Consider the following 22,583-nt stretch of genomic DNA (forward strand, 5'->3'; position numbering starts at 1 on the left):
TGTTTCTAAAATTGTTGTTTCTAAAATAGTCTACAGCTCATGAAGTTGAGGACAATAAGCCTACTCCAATACCGCACTAACAGATGGAGCTGTGGAATGGATTTAGACACTTATCCAGTATCTCAATGTGATGGGAGAACTTTGATAAAAAGGAGCTTATTACATTCCTGCATATGAACTGACCCACATAAAATCAGCTTCTGTCAGAAGGATCCAACAAAAGTCAGGCCCTAGAAGTGTGTTTTCAAAGTTGGTGGTTTTTCAAGCTTTTATTGCTAGGACTCCCTTTTACCCTAGTGAAAGCTGTGGCCAAGCTCCTAAAGTCCATCCATGAACCTCCCCTCCCCCAAGGGATTCCATGAAGTTAAGAACCTTTGATTCAGGTTAAGGGCCAGGGAACACATTCATCAGTCCTCAAGCATCAGATAAGTCCTTTGTTATACACAGCACAAATCTCTGGGTGATAGTAGAGAAATGTCATAGTTTCTGCATCATAGGAACCTAAGAGACAAGAGTACACTCATTGTCAGAAGAGGGCATGGTTCCCTTGGACAAGTTGTTGATGAACAATTAATCAGCTGACCTAAGAAAAAAAAGGAAAATTTTAATAGAGCCAGATTTGAGGATTATAGCCCAGGAAGAACATCTCAGCAAGCTCTGAGACTTGTTCCACCCATTAGAAGTCAAGGCACAGTTATATAAGTTTTTTTGAGACAGAGGGCTGTACATCAAATGACATAATATTTTTTGAAATTTATTTTATATTGGAATATAGCTGATTTACAATGCTGTGTTATATTCAGGTGTACAGCAAAGTGATTTACTTATGTTTACACATGTATCTACTCTTTTTCAAATTCTTTTCCCATTTAGGTTATTACAGAATACTGAGCAGAGTCCCCTGTGTGATACAATAGGTCCTTGTTGGTTATCCATTTTAAATATAAGCACTCACAGACTTATAGAATGATCAGACAACATTATTCCTGACAGTTTACCTACTCCAGATCTGAGTGTCTTCATGGTTGTTCACGCGACCCTGTACAAGATCAAGAAGGAATGCAATTGTTTAAAGAAGTTGTTGTGTTGATGCTAAGAGAACATCGCTCTTTATGGTTGGGCAGGTAATCCTGCTGATGGGGGAGGGCTGGTCTGTGTATAATACAGATACACAATGCACAGGGAGGGAGAGGGGAGAACAAAGGGCAGAGAATTGTTTATGTTTAAATTTTTCTTGTCGTCCCATAAAATAGGAATTTTATTTCCCAGAGTGGAAAGTCCCAGGTAGGAAGTGAGTCTGGATGAAGGGGAGACGTAGTGACAACAGAGTGTCCATGATTCTATTGGCCAAGACCTAGTCTGCAGGACCTTCTCCTTGCTGATGCCCTGTGTTAGTTCTCTGGGGTCAAAGTACACACACTGGGAAGCTTTGTCGTTGTTCAGTTGCTAAGCTGTGTCTGACTCTGTGATCCTATGGACCGTAGCTTGTCAGGCTCCTCTGCCTCCACTATCTCTTGGGGTTTGCTCAAATTCTTGTCCATTGACTTGGTGATGCTATCTAACCATCTCATCTTCTGTCACCCCCTTTTCCTTTTACCTTCCATCTTTCCCAGCATCAGGGTCTTTTCCAATGAGTTGGCACTTCACATCAGGTGGCCAAAGTATTGGAGCTTCAACAACAGTCCTTCCAATGAATGTTCATGGTTGGTTTCCTTTAGGATTGACTGGTTTGATCTCCTTGCTGTCCAAGGGACTCTCATGAGTCTTTCCCAGCACCACAATTCGAAAGCATCAATTCCTTGGTGCTCAGCCTTCTTTATGTTCTGGAGGCTGGAAGTCCAAGACCAAGGTGCTGCCTGGCTGGTTTCTCCTGAGGCTTTTCTCCTGACCTTGTAGATGGCTGTCTTCTCATTGTGTCCTCACTTTATCTTCTTTTTTCTGCTCTCAAACCCCCCTGGTGTCCCTTCCGTGTCTTATGAGGGTGCTGGACCTGTTGGATTAGGGTCCCACCCTTTGACTTCATTTCACCTTAGTTGAAATAACCTGTTAAGGTTCTTTCTCCAAATCCAGTCACATTGGGGTTTAGGGCTTCCACATATGAATTTGTGGGGACATAATTCAGTCCATAGCATCCCATGTATTTTTCAGGCTTTTTAATTTATTTCTTTATGGGCCTTACTTCTGAGAACCACACTCATTTCTCAATTCTGGCTTAGTCTCTGGCCTCTTTCTATGGAATTTCCTTCATTCCTCTGCACTACCATCATATCCTGACACCAAACCACTTCAGATCTCTCAGTTCTGTCTTGGTTATCAACTCATTCAGTTAAATTTTCTTTTTCACCTTTATACTTTTTTATTGAGTTAGAGAATATAGTTTTTCTTTACTTATTCCATCACTATTTTCTATTTTCCTATGGGATCCCTGGTGGCTCAGACGATAAAGAACCCACCTGCAGTGCAGAAGATCCAGGTACGAACCCTGGGTTGGGAAGATTCCCCTGGAGAAGAGACTGGCTACTCACTCCAGTATTCTTGCCTCGAGAATTCCATAGACAGAGGAGCCTGATGGGCTACAGCCTATGGGGTCACAAAGAATCAGATATGATTAGTGACTAACACTAAACATTCTGTTTTACATTTTATCTTCATAATAGCCCAGTAGATATTAAATGCCTGTTTTAGAAATGAGATGACTGTGCTGAAAGAGGTTGAATTGGTTTTTCTAATGTCTCAGATGTGGGGTCAATTTCTGACTATGGATACTTGCAGAAGTTGCTGTAGCCATCCTCCCCTGGCCCAGCACACCTATGGGCTTAGTCATACCCTCTACTAGGTCTTAAGCAGAGGCTTGACTGACAGAAGTAATTAAAAAGTAAGACAGCTGCAGATATGCAAAGTATTTTGCTAAATATCATGTGCTGAATGTGATTAATTGCCATTTTTCTCCTTATAACTCAAATAAAAAAAAAATCTAAAGAGGAATATTCGTTAGGGTTGGGTGAATTTTGTATGTGAGGCTAAGCAATTTGGCTTTTTTTATCATTGGGTAAAAAGGAGCTCTGGAAGATTAGAAAGAGTAGGAAGGCAAAAACATAAAATACATCTGTCAAGACAGGTTATGCTGAAATAACAAAAGAATTCCAGAAAATCAGGGGCCCACAACAAAAGTTTTGTTTTCATCCCTGCTCGATGTTTACTGTTCAATTCAGTTCAGTTGTTCATTTGTGTCCGACTCTTTGAGACCTCATGTACTGCAGCACACCAGGCCGCCCTGTCCATCACCAACTCCCGGAGTTTACTCAAACTCATGTCCACTGAGTTGGTAATGCCATCCAACCATCTCATCCTCTGTCATTCCCTTCTCCTCCTGCCCTCAATCTTTCGCAGCATCAGGGTCTTTTCCAATGAGTCAGTTCTTTGCATCAGGTGGCCAAAGTACTGGAGTTTCAGCTTCAGCATCAGTCCTTCCAATGGAATATTCAGGACTGATTTCCTTTAGGATGGATTGGTTGGGTCTCCTCGCAGTCCAAGGGACTCTCAAGAGTCTCCAACACCATAGTTCAAAAGCATCAATTCTTCAGCCCTCAGCTTTCTTAATAGTCCAACTCTCACATCCATACATGAATACTGGAAAAATCATAGCTTTGACTAGACAGGCTTTTGTTGGCAAAGTAATGCCTCTGCTTTTTAATATGCTGTCTAGGTTGGTCATAACTTTTCTTCCAAGTGGCAAGCATCGTTTACTTTCATGGCTGAAGTCACCATCTGCAGTGATTTTGGAGCCCCCAAAATAAAGTCCACCGCTGGTTCCACTGTTTCCCCATCTATTTGCCGTGAAGTGTATCGTGCTCTATGGAAATTCTTCTCTGCATTGTTTTTACTCCAGGATTCGGGTTGACCAACACAGAAAGAGGAGCAGCAGCAGTTGTGCTGTACAACAAAGTGGATCAGCTATATGTATACATATATTCCCCTCTTTTTTCTTCCCACTTGGTCACCACTGAGTAGCAGCAGGTTCTCAGTAGTTACCTATTTTATACATAGGATCAATGATGAAACTCTGCTTAGTTCTTAAAGTTTCTGCCAGGGTGTGACACACATCACTTTTGTCCACATTTCATTGACCAAAGGCTTGAATATATTGAGGCTTGAATATATCTTTAAAAAAAAAAATGTTGGCTGCACTGGCCCAGGCTTTGTTGCAGGGCACAGGCTTAGTTTCCCATGGCATGTGGAGTCTTAATTTCTTGACCAGGGATGGAACCTGCATTCCCTGCATTGCAAAGCAGACTCCCAACCACTGAACCACCAGGAAGATCCTGAATATATCTTTTTGAGGGTCACAACTTGACCCACTACAAGGTGGGTTGCAATTTAACCATAAGCTTCCGGTTTAATTGAAGGAATGTGGAAACTATGATGAATGGTAAAACTCATAGGGTAAACAAATTTCAAAAAAACATATAAAGCACTATATAGAGCAGCAAATGGCACCCTTAGAGCATGCTTACAATATCACACTTCTTTACAATATCACACTGTTTCCTAAAACATCCTTAAGGTGGATAGGTAATGGAAAAATGTTAAAGTCTAGTTAAATAAAAGATTTTGTGAGACAGTAACAATCTGTGATAGTTTGGTTTTTATCCTTCAGTTTTGATATTAGCAAAACTCCAAAAAAAATGTAATTCTTATTTGCAATTAAATTTTGATATCTATTCTCTGGTTCAGTTGGCCCCTAGTTGTATGCACAACTGAAAAATTTGGGCATGCCTGCAGGATGAGTGGGATGGATCCTCTGGGAAGAACTAAGAACTTCATGGGAAAGACTCATTCTAAGGGAACAGGAAGCCAGGGAGATAAGATTAGCTCCATAATCTAGCCTGTGGAGTGGTGCAACAGTTTATTTCTCTTATATTTGACCCTAAGCCAGTCTTCAGTGGACTCAAGTGCACTCTGGGAAGAGCGGGACACTAGGTTTAAATGGAACAAGCTATTTAATTAAGTCTCTTGATTTGATAAGCAGTCCTCCTTGCATACCACGTGACTCAGTGTCATGCAAGGCATGGCAGGCTCTGGTGTATGGATGACTCCAGAGCACATGGAGCTACTTGGAGCATCTCAATGGCTCCAGCAGCAGTGTACAGTGTAGGCCCTTGGGGTGATGGCAATAGTGATGTCGACCAGCAGCGACAGTAATGGGCAGAGGCAGAGGGCCTGGTGAGGTTGGTGGCTTAGGCACTAACAGTGGTGCCCAAGAAGGGCACTAAATAGGAACTAAATAGGAGGGGGCAATGGCTGGTGACCCAGTCATGGGTCTCAGAGCAGGACCCACCTCAAGTAGCTTCCCAGACAGTGGATGACCCCGGATGAGCCATGCAAGAGACTACAGAGTTGGAGATGTGATTACTGACAATCTGGGAACATGTGAGAAGTCTTTGAAGACATAAGGAAAATAATGATTGTGTGTAACTTTCAGGTGGAGGGCTCAGTTTTTCTTTTCTTGTTTTACTATGGGAGTATAACTGCTTTACAGTGTTGTATTGTTTCTGCTCTGCAGCAAAGTGAATCAGCTGTGTTGTTGTTGTTCAACTGCTAAGTTGTGTCTGACTCTTTGGGACCCCAGGGAGGACACCAGGACTTCCTGTCCTCCACTATGTCCTGGGGTTTGCTCACGTTCATGTCCTTTAAGTCAATGATGCCATCCAACCATCTCGTCTTCTGCTGCCCTCTTCTCCTCCTGCCTTCAATCTTTCCCAGCATCAGGGTCTTTTCCAATGAGTCAGCTCTTTGCATCAGATGTCCAAAGTATCTTCAGCTTTCCTGTCAGTCCTTGCAATGAATATTCAGGGTTGATCTCCTTCAGGAGATCAAGCTGTATGTATACATATATCCCCTCCCTCTTGGACTGCCCCTCCTCTGCTCCATCCCATGCCTCTAGCTCATCACAGAGCATCAAGCTGAGCTCCCTGGGCTTAATAGCAGGTTCCCACTAGCTGTCTATTTTACATATGGTAGTGTGCATATGTCAATCTTCATCTCCCAGTTCCTCCCACCCTCCCCTTCCTCACCTTGTGACCACATGTCCATTCTCTATGTCTGTGTCTCTGTTCTAGACAGCTGAGTTTAAAAAATAAAGTTGAAATTTAAAAAACTGAAGCTGAAATGGCCTGATGAAGGAAACAGGAGAATTTCATACATATTTTTGTCTTCTGTAATTGCCTAAGTTTATTCTCAGCTTAATCAAAATCCACAGCTGTTTTTTATGCTGCCCAGTTCATGATGATATTTTTGCACCTGCATATGAGCAGATGGTTTTCATTTAGTAGTTAAGCATCTGTCTCCATTTTTGTGTTCTTGAAGTCCTTCATCACAATAGCAAGAAATCTTTTCTCTCCTTTTTTGTCCCCTGAGAAGTTTTAATCACCACTGAAAGATTCCTAAAGGACCCAGTCTGATAGTATTTGACTATGAACATAATTGTTAAATTTGTTACTAAGATGCAAGACCCATGTCTGAGTTCCAGTCTAAAAAGTTATCCGTAGATACATAAATCCAGTGATTTGACCCAGAATTGGTAAATTCTAAATTGAAGGACATTAAAAGTTGAAATTCAATGCCTGTCATTTTCTTCTACCTTCAATCTTTTGTGCTGACTTCCCTATCAGATGCCAGATTATCAAAGGACATTAAAAAGGTACAGGATATTTCTAATCACTGATGTGATTGAATATCACCAAAAACAAGTTCTACTACCTCTCAGTATGATTTATACCAATCCGGCTCTCAGGTGATGGAGCATGTATTGGAAACCCTTCTCCCAGGATGAAGTACAGTAGAGAATTGATGAGTCTGACAGACTTGACTTCAAGTCCTAGCTCCTTGCTAGCTGTGTGACCTTGAGGGAGTTACTTAACCTCTCTGTGTCTTCAGGTCCCCATCTGTCAAATGAAGATGTTAATAATAATGGGTTTCCCTGAAAAGTAGCTCAAGTTTTTCCATAAGATGGTGCAGAAAAACCCCAAAGAACTTTTTGGCCAACCCAATACCTACCTCATAGGGTAATTTTGAGGAAGAGATGATGTCTGCATAATGCTTTGTCTAATGCATGACTGGAATAGGAGCAATACATTAATAATAATAATAATAATAAACCGTGGTGGATTTATTTAGGGAATAAATGAATGGTGAAGCCACCAATAAGGAAGCTGGATGCTGCTGGAAGTGTCATGGAGCCTTCTGCAATAGAGATTAGAACGCCCTCTCTTTTCACAAAAACTGCTAATAAACCCTCTGAAGGATAATGGCTTTCAGGCAGAGGGATAAAACACATCCTTTCAGTTAAGCTCTACAAACACAGCAGCTGCTCACATCCATCTGTGGAGGCCTGGATTGTTGTCTTTTCTCAGACAGAGCCCTCATTGAGTTTGGGGGAATCTGGGTGGCCCTGTACTAGCAGTGTGAGCCATGGAGCTGCTCTCATCCTGATCCCACTTTGGGCTAGACACACAACGCAATCTATCAAACATTTGGTGTTTGGATCTCTTGTCCAAGTGAGGTGCAGCTGGACTTCATATTTCTGTGCATTTGACTCACAGGATGTGTCTTGTTCACCAGGACTGAAGTTTATACTCAGGCCATCTCAGGGGTGAGGTCATTTTGCTGTTCTTAGCCAAAGGCCGCCCTCCTCTAAATCTGTCTGATGTGTTTTTGGCTGTACTGTCAAGTTCCCAGAGCAAGATGTTTTCGACTAAGAAGTCATGTTTGTGTAATAATTCAATCCTGTTCTGGAAATGTGCTCCACTGCTTGTGTTTTCTTCTTGGTTTTGAGCAAATGCATTTGTGTTTTTGTCAACAATTCAGTCGTGGAAGAGCACTGGGGTTGTTAGAGAGGTGTCACGTGCCTTGGTTGTACACGTGAGTGTTGGCAGTGCTACAACTGAGGCTCCATCTCTAGCAAATGATGAGAAAGCCTGATCAGGACTGATCAGAAGGCCTTCCTGGTGGCTCAGATGGTAAAGAATCCACCTGCAATGCAGGGGACCTGGGTTCGATCCCTGGGTTGGGAAGACCCCCTGGAGGAGGGCATGACAACCTACTCCAGTGTTCTTGCCTGGAGAATCTCATGGACAGAGGAGCCTAGCTGGCTACAGTCCGTGGGGTCTCAAAGAATCGGACACGACTGGGCAACTAAGCACAAACAGCACAGAGTCTGCACTGGCATTAACTGGCTGGCAACTCAAGTGGAGACACAATGGGTGATTTGAACAATGCCTGTTCTTTCTAGTCTAGTAGTTCTCGAAGTTGCTTCTTTACTGTCACCCTCCCAAAGGCCCTTTGAAACTGTTTTCCTGAGTGCCTCTGCTCTTCTCACTTCACGAAACTGTAATACCATAGCTACACTGGACATGCATTTATGTACTCTATCCATACTTGTGTTTTATATACAAAAAAGAATAGGATTTTTTACCTCTCCCAAGAATCAGTTTTGCGCCCTTGACTAAAGAGCCTTAACAATTGACTAAAGCACATCTCATGCTTAAAAACATACAATTTATTGTAGTGTAATCAATTGACTGAAGCTGCCCAGGTGGCTCAGTTGGTAAAGAATCTGCCCGCAATGCAGGAGACCTGGGTTTGATTCCTGGGTTGGGAAGATCCACTGGAGAAGGGATAGGGTACCCACTCCACTATTCTTGGGCTTCTCTGATGGCTCAGCTGGTAGAGAATCTGCCTGCAATGTGAGAGACCTGGATTCTATCCCTGGGTTGGGAAGATCCCCTGGAGAAGGGAACAGCTGCCCACTCCAGTATTCTGGCCTGGAGAATTCCATGGATTCTATAGTCCATGGGGCCGCAAAGAGTCAGACACGACTGAGCAACTTTCACTTTCATCACTTTCCCAAGTGGCACAGTGGTAAAGGATCCACCTACCAAACAGGAGATGTGGGCTCCATCCCTGAGTCAGGAAGATCCCCTAGAGTATGAAATGGCAACCCACTCCAGTATTCTTGCCTGGAAAATTCCATGAACAGAGGAAACTGGCAGGTTACAATACAGTACACGAGGCTGCAAAGAGTCAGACACGACTTAGCACGTGCACACACACACACACACACACACTCAGTTGACTATAATAATTCATGGTTGGAGAGATTGAGTCATTTATGTTTTCCTGTTGAACTCTTTTTAATATATATGAGTGATAGTCAGTCATGTCTATCTCTTTGTGACCCCATGGACTGTAGCCTGCCAGGCTCCTCTATCCATGGAATTCTCCAGGCAAGAATACTGGAGTGGGTTGCCATTTCCTTCAGGGATCTTCCCAACCCAGGGATTGAACACAGGTTCCCTGCATTGCAGGCAGATTCTTTACCATCTGAGCCACCAGGGAAGCCTACTATTAAGAGACATTTCTAAGTATAAAGACAGGTCAACTTAAAAAGTATCAGCAGGTACATGCTTGATTTTATCTTGTAATCTATAGACAATACATTAGAATATGTAATGAATCATACACCTTTTCCAATATCTAACAGCATTCATTACTCTAAAACGTATATAAAGGAACAAGATCAGAAAACTTTTTGAAAAGATTATAGTTGCTTTTCTGAAGAAATGTAGTCAAATTTTTCATAAGTGTTTTGTTCCATTTTGTCAGCTTTTCTTGGGTTATATGTTAATAGTTTGAGATTCAGCAAAAAACAGCAGGAAAAGTATTTTTAGCACATGACCTTCTTCTTCATTCCTGTGGTCACCTTCCTGATGGGAAGGACTGGTCACCTCACAGCCAACTCTTCTCTCCCTCTGGACTCACATTCACAGGTGTAATTGCCCACAAGGGCCAGGAAGGACACAGAATGAATAGAGAAGGTCAGAGGCAAGAAAGCAACACTCTCGGGACGATGACGTCTGGCAGCTGACATTGGGCCCTGTGTCAGGAAGACAAGAGGAAGTGCTTGGGACTTGGGAACTGTAAAGTATGATCCATCTAAAGCAGCAGTCCCTAACGTTTTTTGGCACCAGGGACCAGCTTCATGCAAGACGATTTTTCCATGGACCAGGGTGGGGGGATGGTCTGGGGATGATTCAAGCACATTATATTATTGTGCACCTTATTTACATTCTGACTACATCAGCTCCACCTCAGATCATCAGACATTAGATTTTGGAGGTTGGGGACCCCTGATCTAAAAGGGGTCAGCTATTGTTCTACTATTGCATTCTTATTCCTATGGGGGAATAAATGTTCAGTGTTGCCAGATCATTTTACTATTTTAAAGAGAAGTCAGAAATCTGAAACTTTATATGCTCATCAAATACTGACCAAAGGGAATGGCTACCCACTCCAGTATTCTGGCCTGGAGAATTCCATGAGGTTGCAAAGAGTTGGATAGGATTGAGTGACTTTCACTTTCAGACAGTAAGGAATTCACCTGCAGTGCAGGAGAACTGGGTTCGATCCCTGGGTTGGGAAGATCCCTTGGAGAAGGGAATGGCAACTCACTCCACTATTTTTGCCTGGGAAATCCCATGGACAGAGGAGCCTGGCGGACTACAGTCCATGGGGTCGCAAGGAGTCAGACACAACTTAGCGATTAACACTTTCAATACTTTTTAGGCCATCCATCTCCATAACTCTCCATCATGTAAAACTGAAACTCTCTACCCATTAAACAATAGCCCCCTATCCCTTCTCATCCCTCAGAGTCCAGGAACTACTATTCTACTTTCTGTCTGTACAATTCTGACTACTCTAAGTAACTCATATGAATGGAATTGCACAGTGGTAACTGTTTTTTTGTGACTGACTTATTTCACTAAGCACAATGTCCTCAAGGTTCATCCACATCGGCACGGATGTCAGAATACCCTTCCTTTTTATGGCTGGATAATATTCTGTTGTGCATCTGTATCACATTTTTGTTTATCTGTGCATCTATCAATGGACACTTGGGTTATTTCCACGTTTTTATTATTGTTTATTTTTACAGCTATAAACATGGATATACAAATATCTCTTTGATCCCTGCTTTGAATTTTTTGGTAATGTAGTCAGAAGTAGAACTGCTGGATGATATGGTAATTCAATTTTATTTATTTATTTTTGAGGACTGGAATGGCCATACTGTTTTCCACAGTAGGTATACCATTTTACATTCCCAACAATAGTGCACAAGGATTCCAATTTACCTACATCCTTGCAAACACTTCCTTTCTTTTTTAAAAAGAGAATTGCAAAATTTAAAATTTAAATAAATTTTAAAATTTATTTACTAGTTTATTTTTGGCTGTGCAACAATGCATGTGAGATATTCCTTGACCAAGGGTCGAACCTGGGCCCCTGCACTGGGACTGCAGGGTCTTAACCACTGAACCACCAGGGAAGTCTCTGTTATTTTCTTTTTGGATAGCAGCCATCCTAATGGGTGTGGAGTGAATAGCATACTAGTTTTGATAAGATGCTTAGATTATCTGATGCAGAGGAAGTGCTTTGTCCGTATTTGTCCTGCACTAGAATGTGTTGGTTCAGGAGACGTAGCATATTACTGTGCCCCTAACGCTTCCCATCTCTGGTATTGTCCTGTGTCAGAGGGGAAGAGAGTATTATTTTTTTTCTTTGGAATCTATCACTTTTCATCAGGTGATACAGTTATATGTATATAAGTCCCTATCTCCCCTGAAAGTGAAAGCAAATTCGCTCAGTTGTGTCTGACTGTAACCCTCCAGATTCCTCCATCCAGGAAGCCCAAATTGAGATAAGCCAAATGTAATTAAGGAAGGGTAATACACAAGGAATGATCAGACCTCTCATGTATTTTCATCAAATCTTCTGCCAGTTTTAACTCAAATGTTGTTTTAAGAAACTGTTAAACATCCTGCCACTTAAAAAAAAATTGGTCTGATGTTCTAGAATGACTGATGGGGTGATTCTAAGATTACCTGACTTGAGAAAAGGAATATGATTTCTCATTTGCCTTACTATGCTCCTGTAGTGTACCTGAAAGCCAGTAAACTTGAAAGTGGCCACAAGAGGGGAGTATGAACCACTGTCATCTTTCACAAACAAATGAGAGGAACTGAAGCATTCTCCAGCTGAACGCATGCTTCCTTCAGAGCAACAGTCAACTGAACAATCATGCTCCTTTCAGCTGATGGTCAGAGGATGAGTGTGGCTTTGCCCTTTCTATGTTCGCAGAGAATATAACCTTCAGCTCTCCGCTGTCTATTTACACTTTAATCCTGACTGCAAGAAATATTTGTGGGAAGAGGACCTGAAGGACAAGCAACCCTCTCTCTCAGTTTTGCTGACGTTATGTTACCTTTGCATTAAGCCAGAACCCTGAGAAACCTGCACTCATAGATCACCTTGTTCTGCTCCCCTTAAGAATTGTTTATATTGACAAATATATGGACATGAAAGAGGGGATGGGGTGGGGTGGGATGAACTGGGAGATTGGGATTAACATATATACACTGCAAGCAAAATGTATAAAATAGGTAATTAATAAGAGCTTACTGTATAGCACAGGGAACTCTACTCAATGCTCTGTGGTGACCTAAATGGGAAGAAAATTAAAAAAAAAGAGGGGGTATATATTCTATATGTATGGGGCTTCCCAGGTGGCTCAGTGGGTAGAGAATCTACCTGCAATGCAGGAGATGCAGGCAGATGTGAGTTTGATCCCCAGGTTGGGAGGAGGCATGGAAACACACTCCAGTATTCCTGCCTGGAGAATCCCGTGGACAGAGGAGCCTGGCAGACTGTAGTCCACAGGGTCACAAAGAGTTGGACATGACTGAAGCAACTTTGCATGCATGCATAGGCTTATATTTAGGGATACTTTAAGAGACAGCTGTTTAAAATGTATTATTATATCAACATAAAGATATTGCCTGAAAATTCACACAATGCTCTGTTTTTGAGGGCCTATGGGAGAAAATTTATTCAAAACTCAGAACATAGGAAAAGCTGTGTTTTGCCTGAAAAACTTGTTTGCTTTTCCTCAATGACTTTGTAAATGCTTTAATGTATCATCTTTCTCTCTTTCCCTGTGCCAGGAGCCTTCTTTTATCCAACAGGTATCTATGAAGCACCCCTTCTGTGCCAGCTGTGATGGGGAGTGCAAGTAGGGGATTTCTGTCCTCGTGAAGCCTGCAGCTTAGTGGAGGGGACAGATATTCATTAATCACACAGGTCAGTGTGTAAACTGAAAAGGGCGATGAAGGAAAGGAAGCTTTATAGCATGACGTTTGTAAGGGGGACTGGACTTAATTTGCAGACGTGCCCTTTGGACCTGCGGATGAGTAGGAATGGCCTGAGGTGAGGGGTGGGGTTGGAGGGGTGGGGCACTGGCATTCCTGACCGAAGGGAGCAGCATCGTGCATCCTGGCAACTGGAAGGTAAGTTCCAGGAGGGCTGAAGCGTAGATACAGGTGGGGAAGGGATGAGGCCGGGCTTGAGAGGACACCGAGGTTTGGGTGGTCTTTCATGTGTGACCAGTCGCTTTAGTCGTGTCCGACTCTGTGACCCTCTGGACTGCAGCCCTCCGGGCTCTTCTGTCCATGGGATTCTCCAGGCAAGAATACCGGAGAGGGTTGCCATGCCCTCCTCCAGGGAAATCTTCCTGACCACACTGGGACGGAACCAGTGTCTCCTGCATCTCCTGTACTGCAGGTAGACTCCACCCTGGGCTCACCCAGGCTTCTGTTTCACCCTCTATCTTGTGTGTGTGTCATCTTTTCACAACAAAAACATTTTGGTTTTTGTGGAACAAGATGGGGGATAAATTAAACGTCATTATTCCCGTACTTGCATTGCATTACCAACTGCCTCCATCAGACGTTACATGAAAAACAATCTCACACACGTATCACGACTCCATCAAGGCTCACTCGTGTACATGGGGTTTCACTCACAGACACAGGTGTTCAGGTCCCTCTGAGTGAACCCGTGGGCTTGAGAACAGATTGGCTTTGCTCTGATGGCATCCCGAGTGATTCCTCCTTTGCAGCACATCAGGATCAAGAATTAGAGAGTTCTTCCTAGAAGACAGGTTTATATACAATTTAGAAATAATACCCCTGCCTTCTGGTTTTGTTAAGTGTTACCGTCCTCAGCCTCTTAAAAACACACAGGAACAAACAGGCCGAGTGAATAAGAAGGCGGTATTCTATAGTTGCTTTTTGATTATAAGCCTTCACTCTGCCAGCTGGGCTGAGGATTAGAAAAGCGTTGGTGAAAGAGTCTTAGAGGAAACCCCTGTGGCTGGTGTTCTTGAATTGGTCACTCCAGTTCTCGGCATTGAGTTGAAACAAGACTTTCATGGGAACAAAACAAAACATGTGTCAGTGTTGCTACCTTTCTGAACACTTGTGTGTGTGTGTGTGTGTGTGTGCGTGCATGTGTGTGTTAAGTTGCTTCAGTCCTGTCCAACTCTGTGCAACCCTATGGACTGTAGTCCACCAGGCTCCTCTGTCCACGGGATTCTCCAGGCAAGAATACTGGAGCAGGTTGCCTTGCTCTCCTCGAGGGTCTCTTCCTGACCCAGAAATTGAATCACTGTCTCTTATGTCTCCTGCATTGGCAGGTGGGTTCTTTACCATAAGAGCTACCTGGGAAGCCCTTTCTGAGCCCTCACTTACTGTTCTAAAACACCCTTCATTTAAGCGAGGGGGAAACAAAGGAGAAAAGAGGAAAAGGAATTGGAGAGACCAGTTGAGAGTGGTTAGAAATGGAGTAACTCCCTCATTCTGTTTTAATGAGACCAGTCTCCTTCCTGAGCTTCTAAACACACCTGACACAGTGATGCCACAGGACTTTGGCACTTGCTGCTGCCTCTGCCTGGAATGCTCTTCCTGTCTATGACCAAGTGTCTGACTTGTTCACCTCCTTCTATTTGCTTTCATTTTTAATTGGAGGATAATTGCTTTGCACTGTGGTATTGATTTCTGCTGTACAACTTGTATCAGCAGCCAGAAGTATCTATGCATCCCCTCCCTCTTGAGGCTCCTCCCCACCCACCCCACCCCTCTAGGTCATCACGGAGCACCGAGCTGAGCTCCCTGTGCCATATAGCAGCTTCCCACTAGTTACCTATTTTATGCATGGTACTGTATATATGCCAATGCTATTCTCTCAATTGTCACACCTTCTCCTTCCCCCACTGTGTCCGCAAGTCTGTTCTCTACATCCTCATCTCTATTCCTGCCCTGCAAATAGATTCATCACTACCATTTTTTAGATTCCATACTGCACTGTGCTTAGTCGCTCAGTACTGTCCGACTCTGCAACCCCATGGACTGTAGCCCACCAGGCTTCTCTGTCCATGGGGATGCTCCAGGCAAGAACACTGGAGTGGGTTGCCATGCCCTCCTCCAGGGGATCTTCCCAACCCAGGGATCCCACATTACAGGTGGATTCTTTACCATCTGAATCACCAGGGAAGCCCAAGAATACTGTAGTGGGTAGCCTATCTCAGGGGATCTTCCAGATCAGGAAACAAACTGGGACCTCCTGCCTTGCAGGCGGATTCTTTACCAGCTGAGCTATCAGGGAAGCCCTTAGATTCCATTTATATGTGTTAATATATTAATACGATATTTATTTTTCTCTTTCTGACTTACTTCACTCTGTATAACAGGCTCTAGATTCATCCATCTCACTAGAACTGACTCAAATTCATTCCTTTTTATGGCTGAGTAATCCTTCTAGTGTTTGATAGAATGTTACCTTCTCATTGAGCCTCACCTTGATCATCTCATTTTAAATTGATGGCCCTCTTGAACTCCTTGTTCCTTTCACCCTATTTCAGAAGTCAACAAACTATGACCCCCTGTTTTTGTAAATAAAGTTTTATTAGAACACAATCGGATTCATTTTTTAATGTCTTGACTATGGCTGATTTTGCCCTACAATGGCAGAGGGAGAAACACTGTGGCCTGAAAAGTGCACAGTAAGTCTTCAATAGCTGTTGAATGAATGAATGAGTATAAAGTGTTCCACAAAGATTAGACAGTTAGTTACAATTATCATTATTATTTTCATGCATCTACAACTTTTCATAAGGGGAGGATATCCATTACACCAGCATATATTCTCAACCTAACATGTAGAAAGTTGTGACTATCACAACTTTCTCACCTGCTGCAGGAAGCATGCTCTTATAGGTTTGCCTCTGACCCTTATATACCTGCTTACCACTGCTAGAACACCTACACGATCTCAAAATAAACACCAGAGGAAAAGTCTTTTATATAAAAGTAAACATCTTTTGCAGCTCGAAGATGTTTGGGTTTTGTTGGGGAAGTACTATTTTCATGTTCAGACAGAGGAATGTCTATTTTTACACTACAGCCAGACAAGACTTAACCATTGAGCCAAATGGGTAGGTGTGTTTTCAAACTATGTCTTTATTTCACTAAAAAGAAGAAGGAAAGGGACAAGTTCACCTTTTGACCAAGGAAAGAAAATATTCAGCCTTCCGGTTCCTTCAGCAATTGATACTTTTTTTTTTTTTTTACATGAATTACATTTCTTGATCACATCAGCAAACACCAATTTATATAAAATAGTGTCTTTTCTATGCAAAATATCCACGTGGTCACTGCAAAGGCATTAATTGGATCCCATCTAAGCAGAATTATGAAATTTCTTTTTTATTTCTGTTGACCTTTTAATCAGTTATAGTTTTCAAAATTACATACATATCATCAGACTCCTTTTTGTTTTTGACTGTTCTTTGAGGGTGAGCATGAGCTAAGAATTATGTATAGTACCATAGGGTCACTCTCTGACAACTAGTCAATCCCAAAGGAAATCAACCCTGAATATTTATTGGAAGGACTGATGCTGAAACTGAAGCTCCAATACTTTGGCCACTTGATGTAAAGAGCTGACTCATTGGAAAAGACCCTGATGCTGGGAAAGATTGAAGGCAAAAGGAGAAGACGGCAACAGAGGATGAGATGGTTGGATGGCATCACTGGCTCAATGGACATGAAATTGAGCAAACTCTGGGAGATAGTGAAGGACAGAGGAGCCTGGCATGCTGCAGTCCATAGAATCCCAAAGAGTTGGACATGACTTAGTGACTGAACAGCAATAACAATAGCAACTAGTCTCCACTGGAGGGATTTTTCATTTAGCAAAGTCTGGAGACATTTTTCATTTTCATGACTGGGAAGGCACTAATAGAAATCTTAGTGCAACTTTGCATCAGCCAGGGATGTTATTAAACATTCTACAATGCCAAAGATAGGATCCCTCTACCCCCAACATCCCAACAAAGGATTTTCCTGTCCAAAATGTTTGTTGTACTGAGGTTGCAAAACCCTGCCCTATAACATGGTTAGCGTTTTCCTTTTTCCTTCCCAAGCCATTTGCTTTCTTGTTGCCTTGGTGATGTCATCATATGCAACTTAGGTTAATAACAGCTGCACATCTCGTCCTTCCCTGGGAGGAAGTAATGACCATAAAATGCTGTAAACCATTCAAACACTAAAAATCCCTAACAATGAGAATTATTACTCTTTGTTAAGAGAGAGAATTACTTGTCTCCAGATTTTGTGGCTCTATTGCTTCAGGACTTCTTAAAAAAGTTTAAATAATTTAGAGACACTTAAAATCTCTATGTCTGTTGTCCCTTTGTGGGGTCACAGAGAGAAGGTCACAGGACACAGAGTGCAGAAATCCATGGAAGAAACCCACAGCTAGAGTGCTTGTGTTTTTCGGACTCTCCGTGGCTGCTCTGTCCCAGCGTTTTCCTTCCTCTCTGTCCTCATTCCTGGCCCCTTTCTTTCCCTGAAGGATAGCTTTCTTCCAACCTCTCATCCCTTCTCCCTTAATTCAGTGGTTATTTCATCAACTATCTTCTGTTACTCAAGCATTCCCTTGAGGTCTCAGCCTTCACTCAAGAAGCTTGCCGGCACTTTTTCCTGAACAAATATAGTGTCCTTACAAGACAAATTTAGATAAAGAAACTCTTCTTTGTCTTAATGTAAATGTTTTCCCTTGAATGTATATTAGTTTGATCCCATCTCATCCTTTCTATTCAAGTGATGGGTAAATAGCGAATTGCACAAAAAATGAAAACCAGAGAAAAGAATCTCTTCACTTAAATATTAACTTGGGGCTGAAAAGAGAAGTCTGTGGCTTTAAACCTTATGGCTCAGACAGTAAAGAATCTGCCTGCAATGCAAGAGACCTGGGTTCAATCCCTGGGTCAGGAAGATCCCCTGGAGAAGGGAGTAGCTGTCCACTCCAGTATTTTTGCCTGGAGAATCCCATGGACAGAGGAGCCTGGCAGGCTACAGTCCATGGGGTTGCAAAGAGTCAGATACCACTGAGTGACTAACACTTTCACTTTCTAATGTCTACAAAATCTAAATTGTCAAGTTTCTATTGGAAGAAATCATGTTTGCTTGTTAATCTTTTTTATTTTCTTTCTTTTAATTAAAAAAAAATTTTTTTTTAAGCTTTGGCTGGGCCTTCACAGCAGTGCACAGGATTCTCTAGTTGTAGCATGCAGGCAATCCATAGCATGCAGTATCTTAGTTCACCAACCATGGTTTGAACCTGTGTCCCCTGTATTGAAAGGTGGATTCTTAATCATTGGACCAAGAAGGAAGTCCTTGTTTGTTTGTTAATTTTCTAGAGGTCTTAGGTTCATTGGGACATAGAACACGCATGGTAACAGTGGCTTCTACATGAATGGAGATCAAACTTGAAGGGTTGGAACCTTCTAGCTTCAACATACAGAACATCTTCTCAAAGAGTTATGCAGACTAAAAGAATATATTTTAAGATGGACTTATGTGCCTTATGTACCAGGCTTCCCTGGTAGCTCAGACGATAAAGAATCTGCCTGCAAGGCAGGAGACCCAGGTTTGATCCCTGGGTTGGGAAGATCCCCTGGAGAAGGGAATGGCAACCCACTTCAGTATTCTTGCCTAGAGAATTCCATGGACTGAGGGGCCTGGCGGGCTTTAGTCCATGGGGTCACAAAGAGTCAGACACGACTGAATGACTAACACTTACACTTATGTGCCTTTCTAGTTAAGTTGCCTAAAAGTTTTTAAGGGAGATTAGTGACTAGCATCCAGTACAAGGCTCTTTCCTAGCAAACTGGAAACACTTTGGATGTGGAAATTGCATTGGTAATGTCATTGGCCCTCCCACTCTGTTATTTTTTAGGTTTTTATATGTTTCCTTGAAAAAGGATGTATGGATATGAGAGTTGAACCGTAAAGAAAGCTAAGTGTCAAAGAATTGATGCTTTTGAACGGTGGTGTTGGAGAAGACTCTTGAGAGTCCCTTGGACAGCAAGGAGATCAAATCAGTCCATCCTAAAGGAAATCAGTCTGAATATTCATTGAAAGGACTGATGCTGAAGCTGAAGCTCCAATACTTTGGCCACCTGATGCGAAGAACTGACTCATTGGAAAAGACCCCAATGCTGGCAAAGATTGAAGACAGAAGGATAAAGGGATGACAGAGGATGAGATGGTTGGATAGCATCATCAACTCAGTGGACATGGGTTTGAACTCACAGGGAGTTGGTGATAGACAGGGAAGCCTGGTGCACCGCAGTCCATGGGGTTGCAAAGAGCTGGACATGACTGAGTGACTGATCTGAAGTAAACTTGAAAAAGGAGAAATCTTCTGTCTAGATCAATTAAATTCAAGAGGAAATGGGATTTACTTTCTATTTGCATTCATTTCACATCTAGATTTCTGGTGTTGGCCTGCAAGGTCCAGAGGCTATGATGACCATGGTCTCGTTGACCTCATCTAGGGCTCCTCTCCCCTCACAGGATCACTCTGCTTTGGAATGCAGGCCTCCTCACTGCTTTTTAAACCCTTCAGACACACTCTGACCCAGGGCCTTTGTACTTGCTCTTTCTCAAGCCTGGAATGTTCCTTTCTTGCTTATCCACTTGGCTCATTCTCTGACAACCTCAAGTCCTTGCTGCAGTTTCTCCTCCAGGAGAGCTCTTCTGAATGCTTTATTTAATATCAAAAACCACACCTTTAATTTCACCCCTCAGCTGTCTCGATCCTTCTCTCCTCTCCTGCTCAACATCTGTCCATTTTTACACAACAGTTACAAACTTTTAACGAGCTAAATAATCACTCTTTTTTTTTTGGCTGTACCACGTGGCATGTGGGATCTTAGTTCCCCAACCACGATTGAACCCATGCCCCCTGCAGTGGAAGTACGGTGGCATCTTAACCAGTGGACAGCCAGGGAAGTCCAGTAATTTATTTATTTATGATGCAATGTGTTTATTTTCGGTCTGCCTCTGCTGGAATGTAAATTTCTCAAGGGCTGAGATTTTTGTTCTGCTCACTAGTGGGTCTCAAGAGCCTAGATCTGTGCCCAGCTCACAGTAGCCATGTCTTTCATATTTGATGAATAAAAGAGTGGGTTGGTTAAAATATAGCTAGGTACAGAGTTGTAGTTAGGGCAGGGGCTTAATGAGGAACTTCTGAGTGTCAAGAGGGCAGCTCAAAGACACTCTGAAAACAAGGACAGAAGGAAGACAGAGATGGAGCAGAGCGGTGATATATATTGCACTGCATGAATTTTCCGAGGGTTGATTTTGATCGGTATCTGAGATGCAGGAAAATGCTTGGATATTTTTGCAAGAAATTGCAATGGTGTGGCTGAAAAATTTCCTGTCACTCACTGAATCTCTCATACCTTCCACATCTCTACACCCAACCTCCTTGCTCATACCTGCAGCAGGCCATCTGGTTTTATTTTTATCATCAGACAAAGATGACAAACTCAAGATATCCCTGGATATGACCTCAAATATCTCTCAGGCCCACAATGAGACAAAACAACTTCATCTTTACCAGACACAAGACAAAGATGACTCATCAGACAAAACAAATCTAGTGTTACAGACCCACCTGTTCACTCCTGGGAAGCTGTTTGAACTTCATATCCCAGTGTGCACTGGCTGAATTAGAAGGCAGGAGGGAAAGAGGATTAGAAGACAATAAGGTTATATTAGTTTATGCGTTCTTCCCCAGGACAGGGGTGTTCCTAGGGAGCACAGCTCTGAGCCTGAGCTCTGGATTAGTCTGGGGGACAGGAATTAGACTGCCAGGGCTTAAATCTTGGATCCATTATTATTAGTGCCATGAGGCATGTGGGATCTTAGTTCTCCAACCAGGGTTCAAACCAGTGCCCCTGCTTTGGAAGCGCGGAGTCACAACCACTGGACCACCAAAGAAATCCTGTGGCTCCATTATTTGAGAGCTGTGTGACTTAGGAAAGTTATTAACCTTTTTAATCTCAGTTTTGCCACTGTGAATAATACCAAGAGGTTATATGAGGCTAGAATGAGCTAATAAATATGCAAAGTATCTATCATGGTGCCTTAATAAAGGGTAGCTCTTAGGTACGTATAATATAGGCAGCCATTAAAATTAAAATTCTGGCTTTGTTACTTACTTGCTAGGCAACTTGGGACAAGATGCTTCACCTTACTTTGCTTCTGCTTCATTTTCAAGAGGCAAATTACTGCAAAGGACTTTTATAAGGATCCAACAAAATGGCATAGACAAATAAGTTAGGGAAAACCTGACATATACCAAGTGTGCCATAAAAGACATCTTCTCTAATTTGACACTACAATTACTACTATTACTATTATTGTAACCACTGCATCTACCTTTGTTTTATTACTAGGCAATGTGACAAGTTTGGAGAAAAGAAAAAACCCATAAACTTTACTCTTTAACAGTCTTCTGCTTATAGTTTTAAAAAACTTTCTTGCTCTTTCCTATCCATTTATATATTTTTTTGTTTATCAATGAAGAGCAATCACTTACCAACAGAAATTAGTGAATGTTAGCAAGACGTTAGAGGAAGAGGATGCACTTCATATTCTTGACTCTAGAAGCAGTCTTGAAATGCCTTGGGTTGTCATTGAGTAGCATCTTTGAGGGCAGAAGTTCCTGTTTTCCAGGTCATTTCCTTTCGACTTGGACTTGGTGACATACTGGAAATAATGAAAGGGATGGGGAGCTGGTTATAATTGAGGAATCACTAGTCATTGCAAGAGAGATGATGAGTTGTCTACAAATATCTATTCTGCCCCTTTTCCTTTAATATTAAAACTCCTGAGTCATAGCTGGAGACTCTGCTTTTCGGCTGGAGACTCTATTTTCAAAATTCACCTGCAGCCAGCTGTGCCCTTATGACTAAGTTCTTGACAATGGAATGGCAGCAGAAGTGATAGTGTGCCAGTTCCAGGTCATACCCCTTCAAGAAATGGCTATTGCACACTTTGGGCTTCCTTGGTGGCTGAGACGGTAAAGAACGTGCCTGGACGTGACGCAGCGGCTGAACAACAAGAAAGCGAGGAGAGGAGGAAATGCTTTAATTAGAGTAGTTCCACTTCTATCTGTTTATACCTCTGGGAAGATTTCTTATAGAGAGTTTCTGGGATAAAGTTTGAAAACCACTTCTGAAGGTTTACAGAAATTTCTTGAGACACTAAAAATCAAATCGTGTACAATAATTTAGTTTTTAATAAAATAAGTAGGTATGCTTTATTTAAATT

At 42.3% G+C, this 22,583-nt stretch overlaps 1 long non-coding RNA gene across 1 annotated transcript; it reads right to left on the reverse strand.

Moving 5' to 3' along the window:
• Positions 1-9,286: 9,286 nt before the first annotated feature.
• Positions 9,287-22,338, reverse strand: LOC139183549 (uncharacterized). The gene is made up of 4 exons (XR_011567044.1): positions 21,850-22,338; positions 20,923-20,972; positions 13,923-14,048; positions 9,287-9,934 (listed from the first exon to the last, which is right to left on the reverse strand). It is a non-coding gene; the product is annotated as an uncharacterized lncRNA (long non-coding RNA).
• Between the last annotated feature and the right edge of the window lie 245 nt (positions 22,339-22,583).

Source organism: Bos indicus, chromosome 6 (assembly GCF_029378745.1).
Source record: "Bos indicus isolate NIAB-ARS_2022 breed Sahiwal x Tharparkar chromosome 6, NIAB-ARS_B.indTharparkar_mat_pri_1.0, whole genome shotgun sequence".
NCBI lineage: Eukaryota > Metazoa > Chordata > Mammalia > Artiodactyla > Bovidae > Bos > Bos indicus.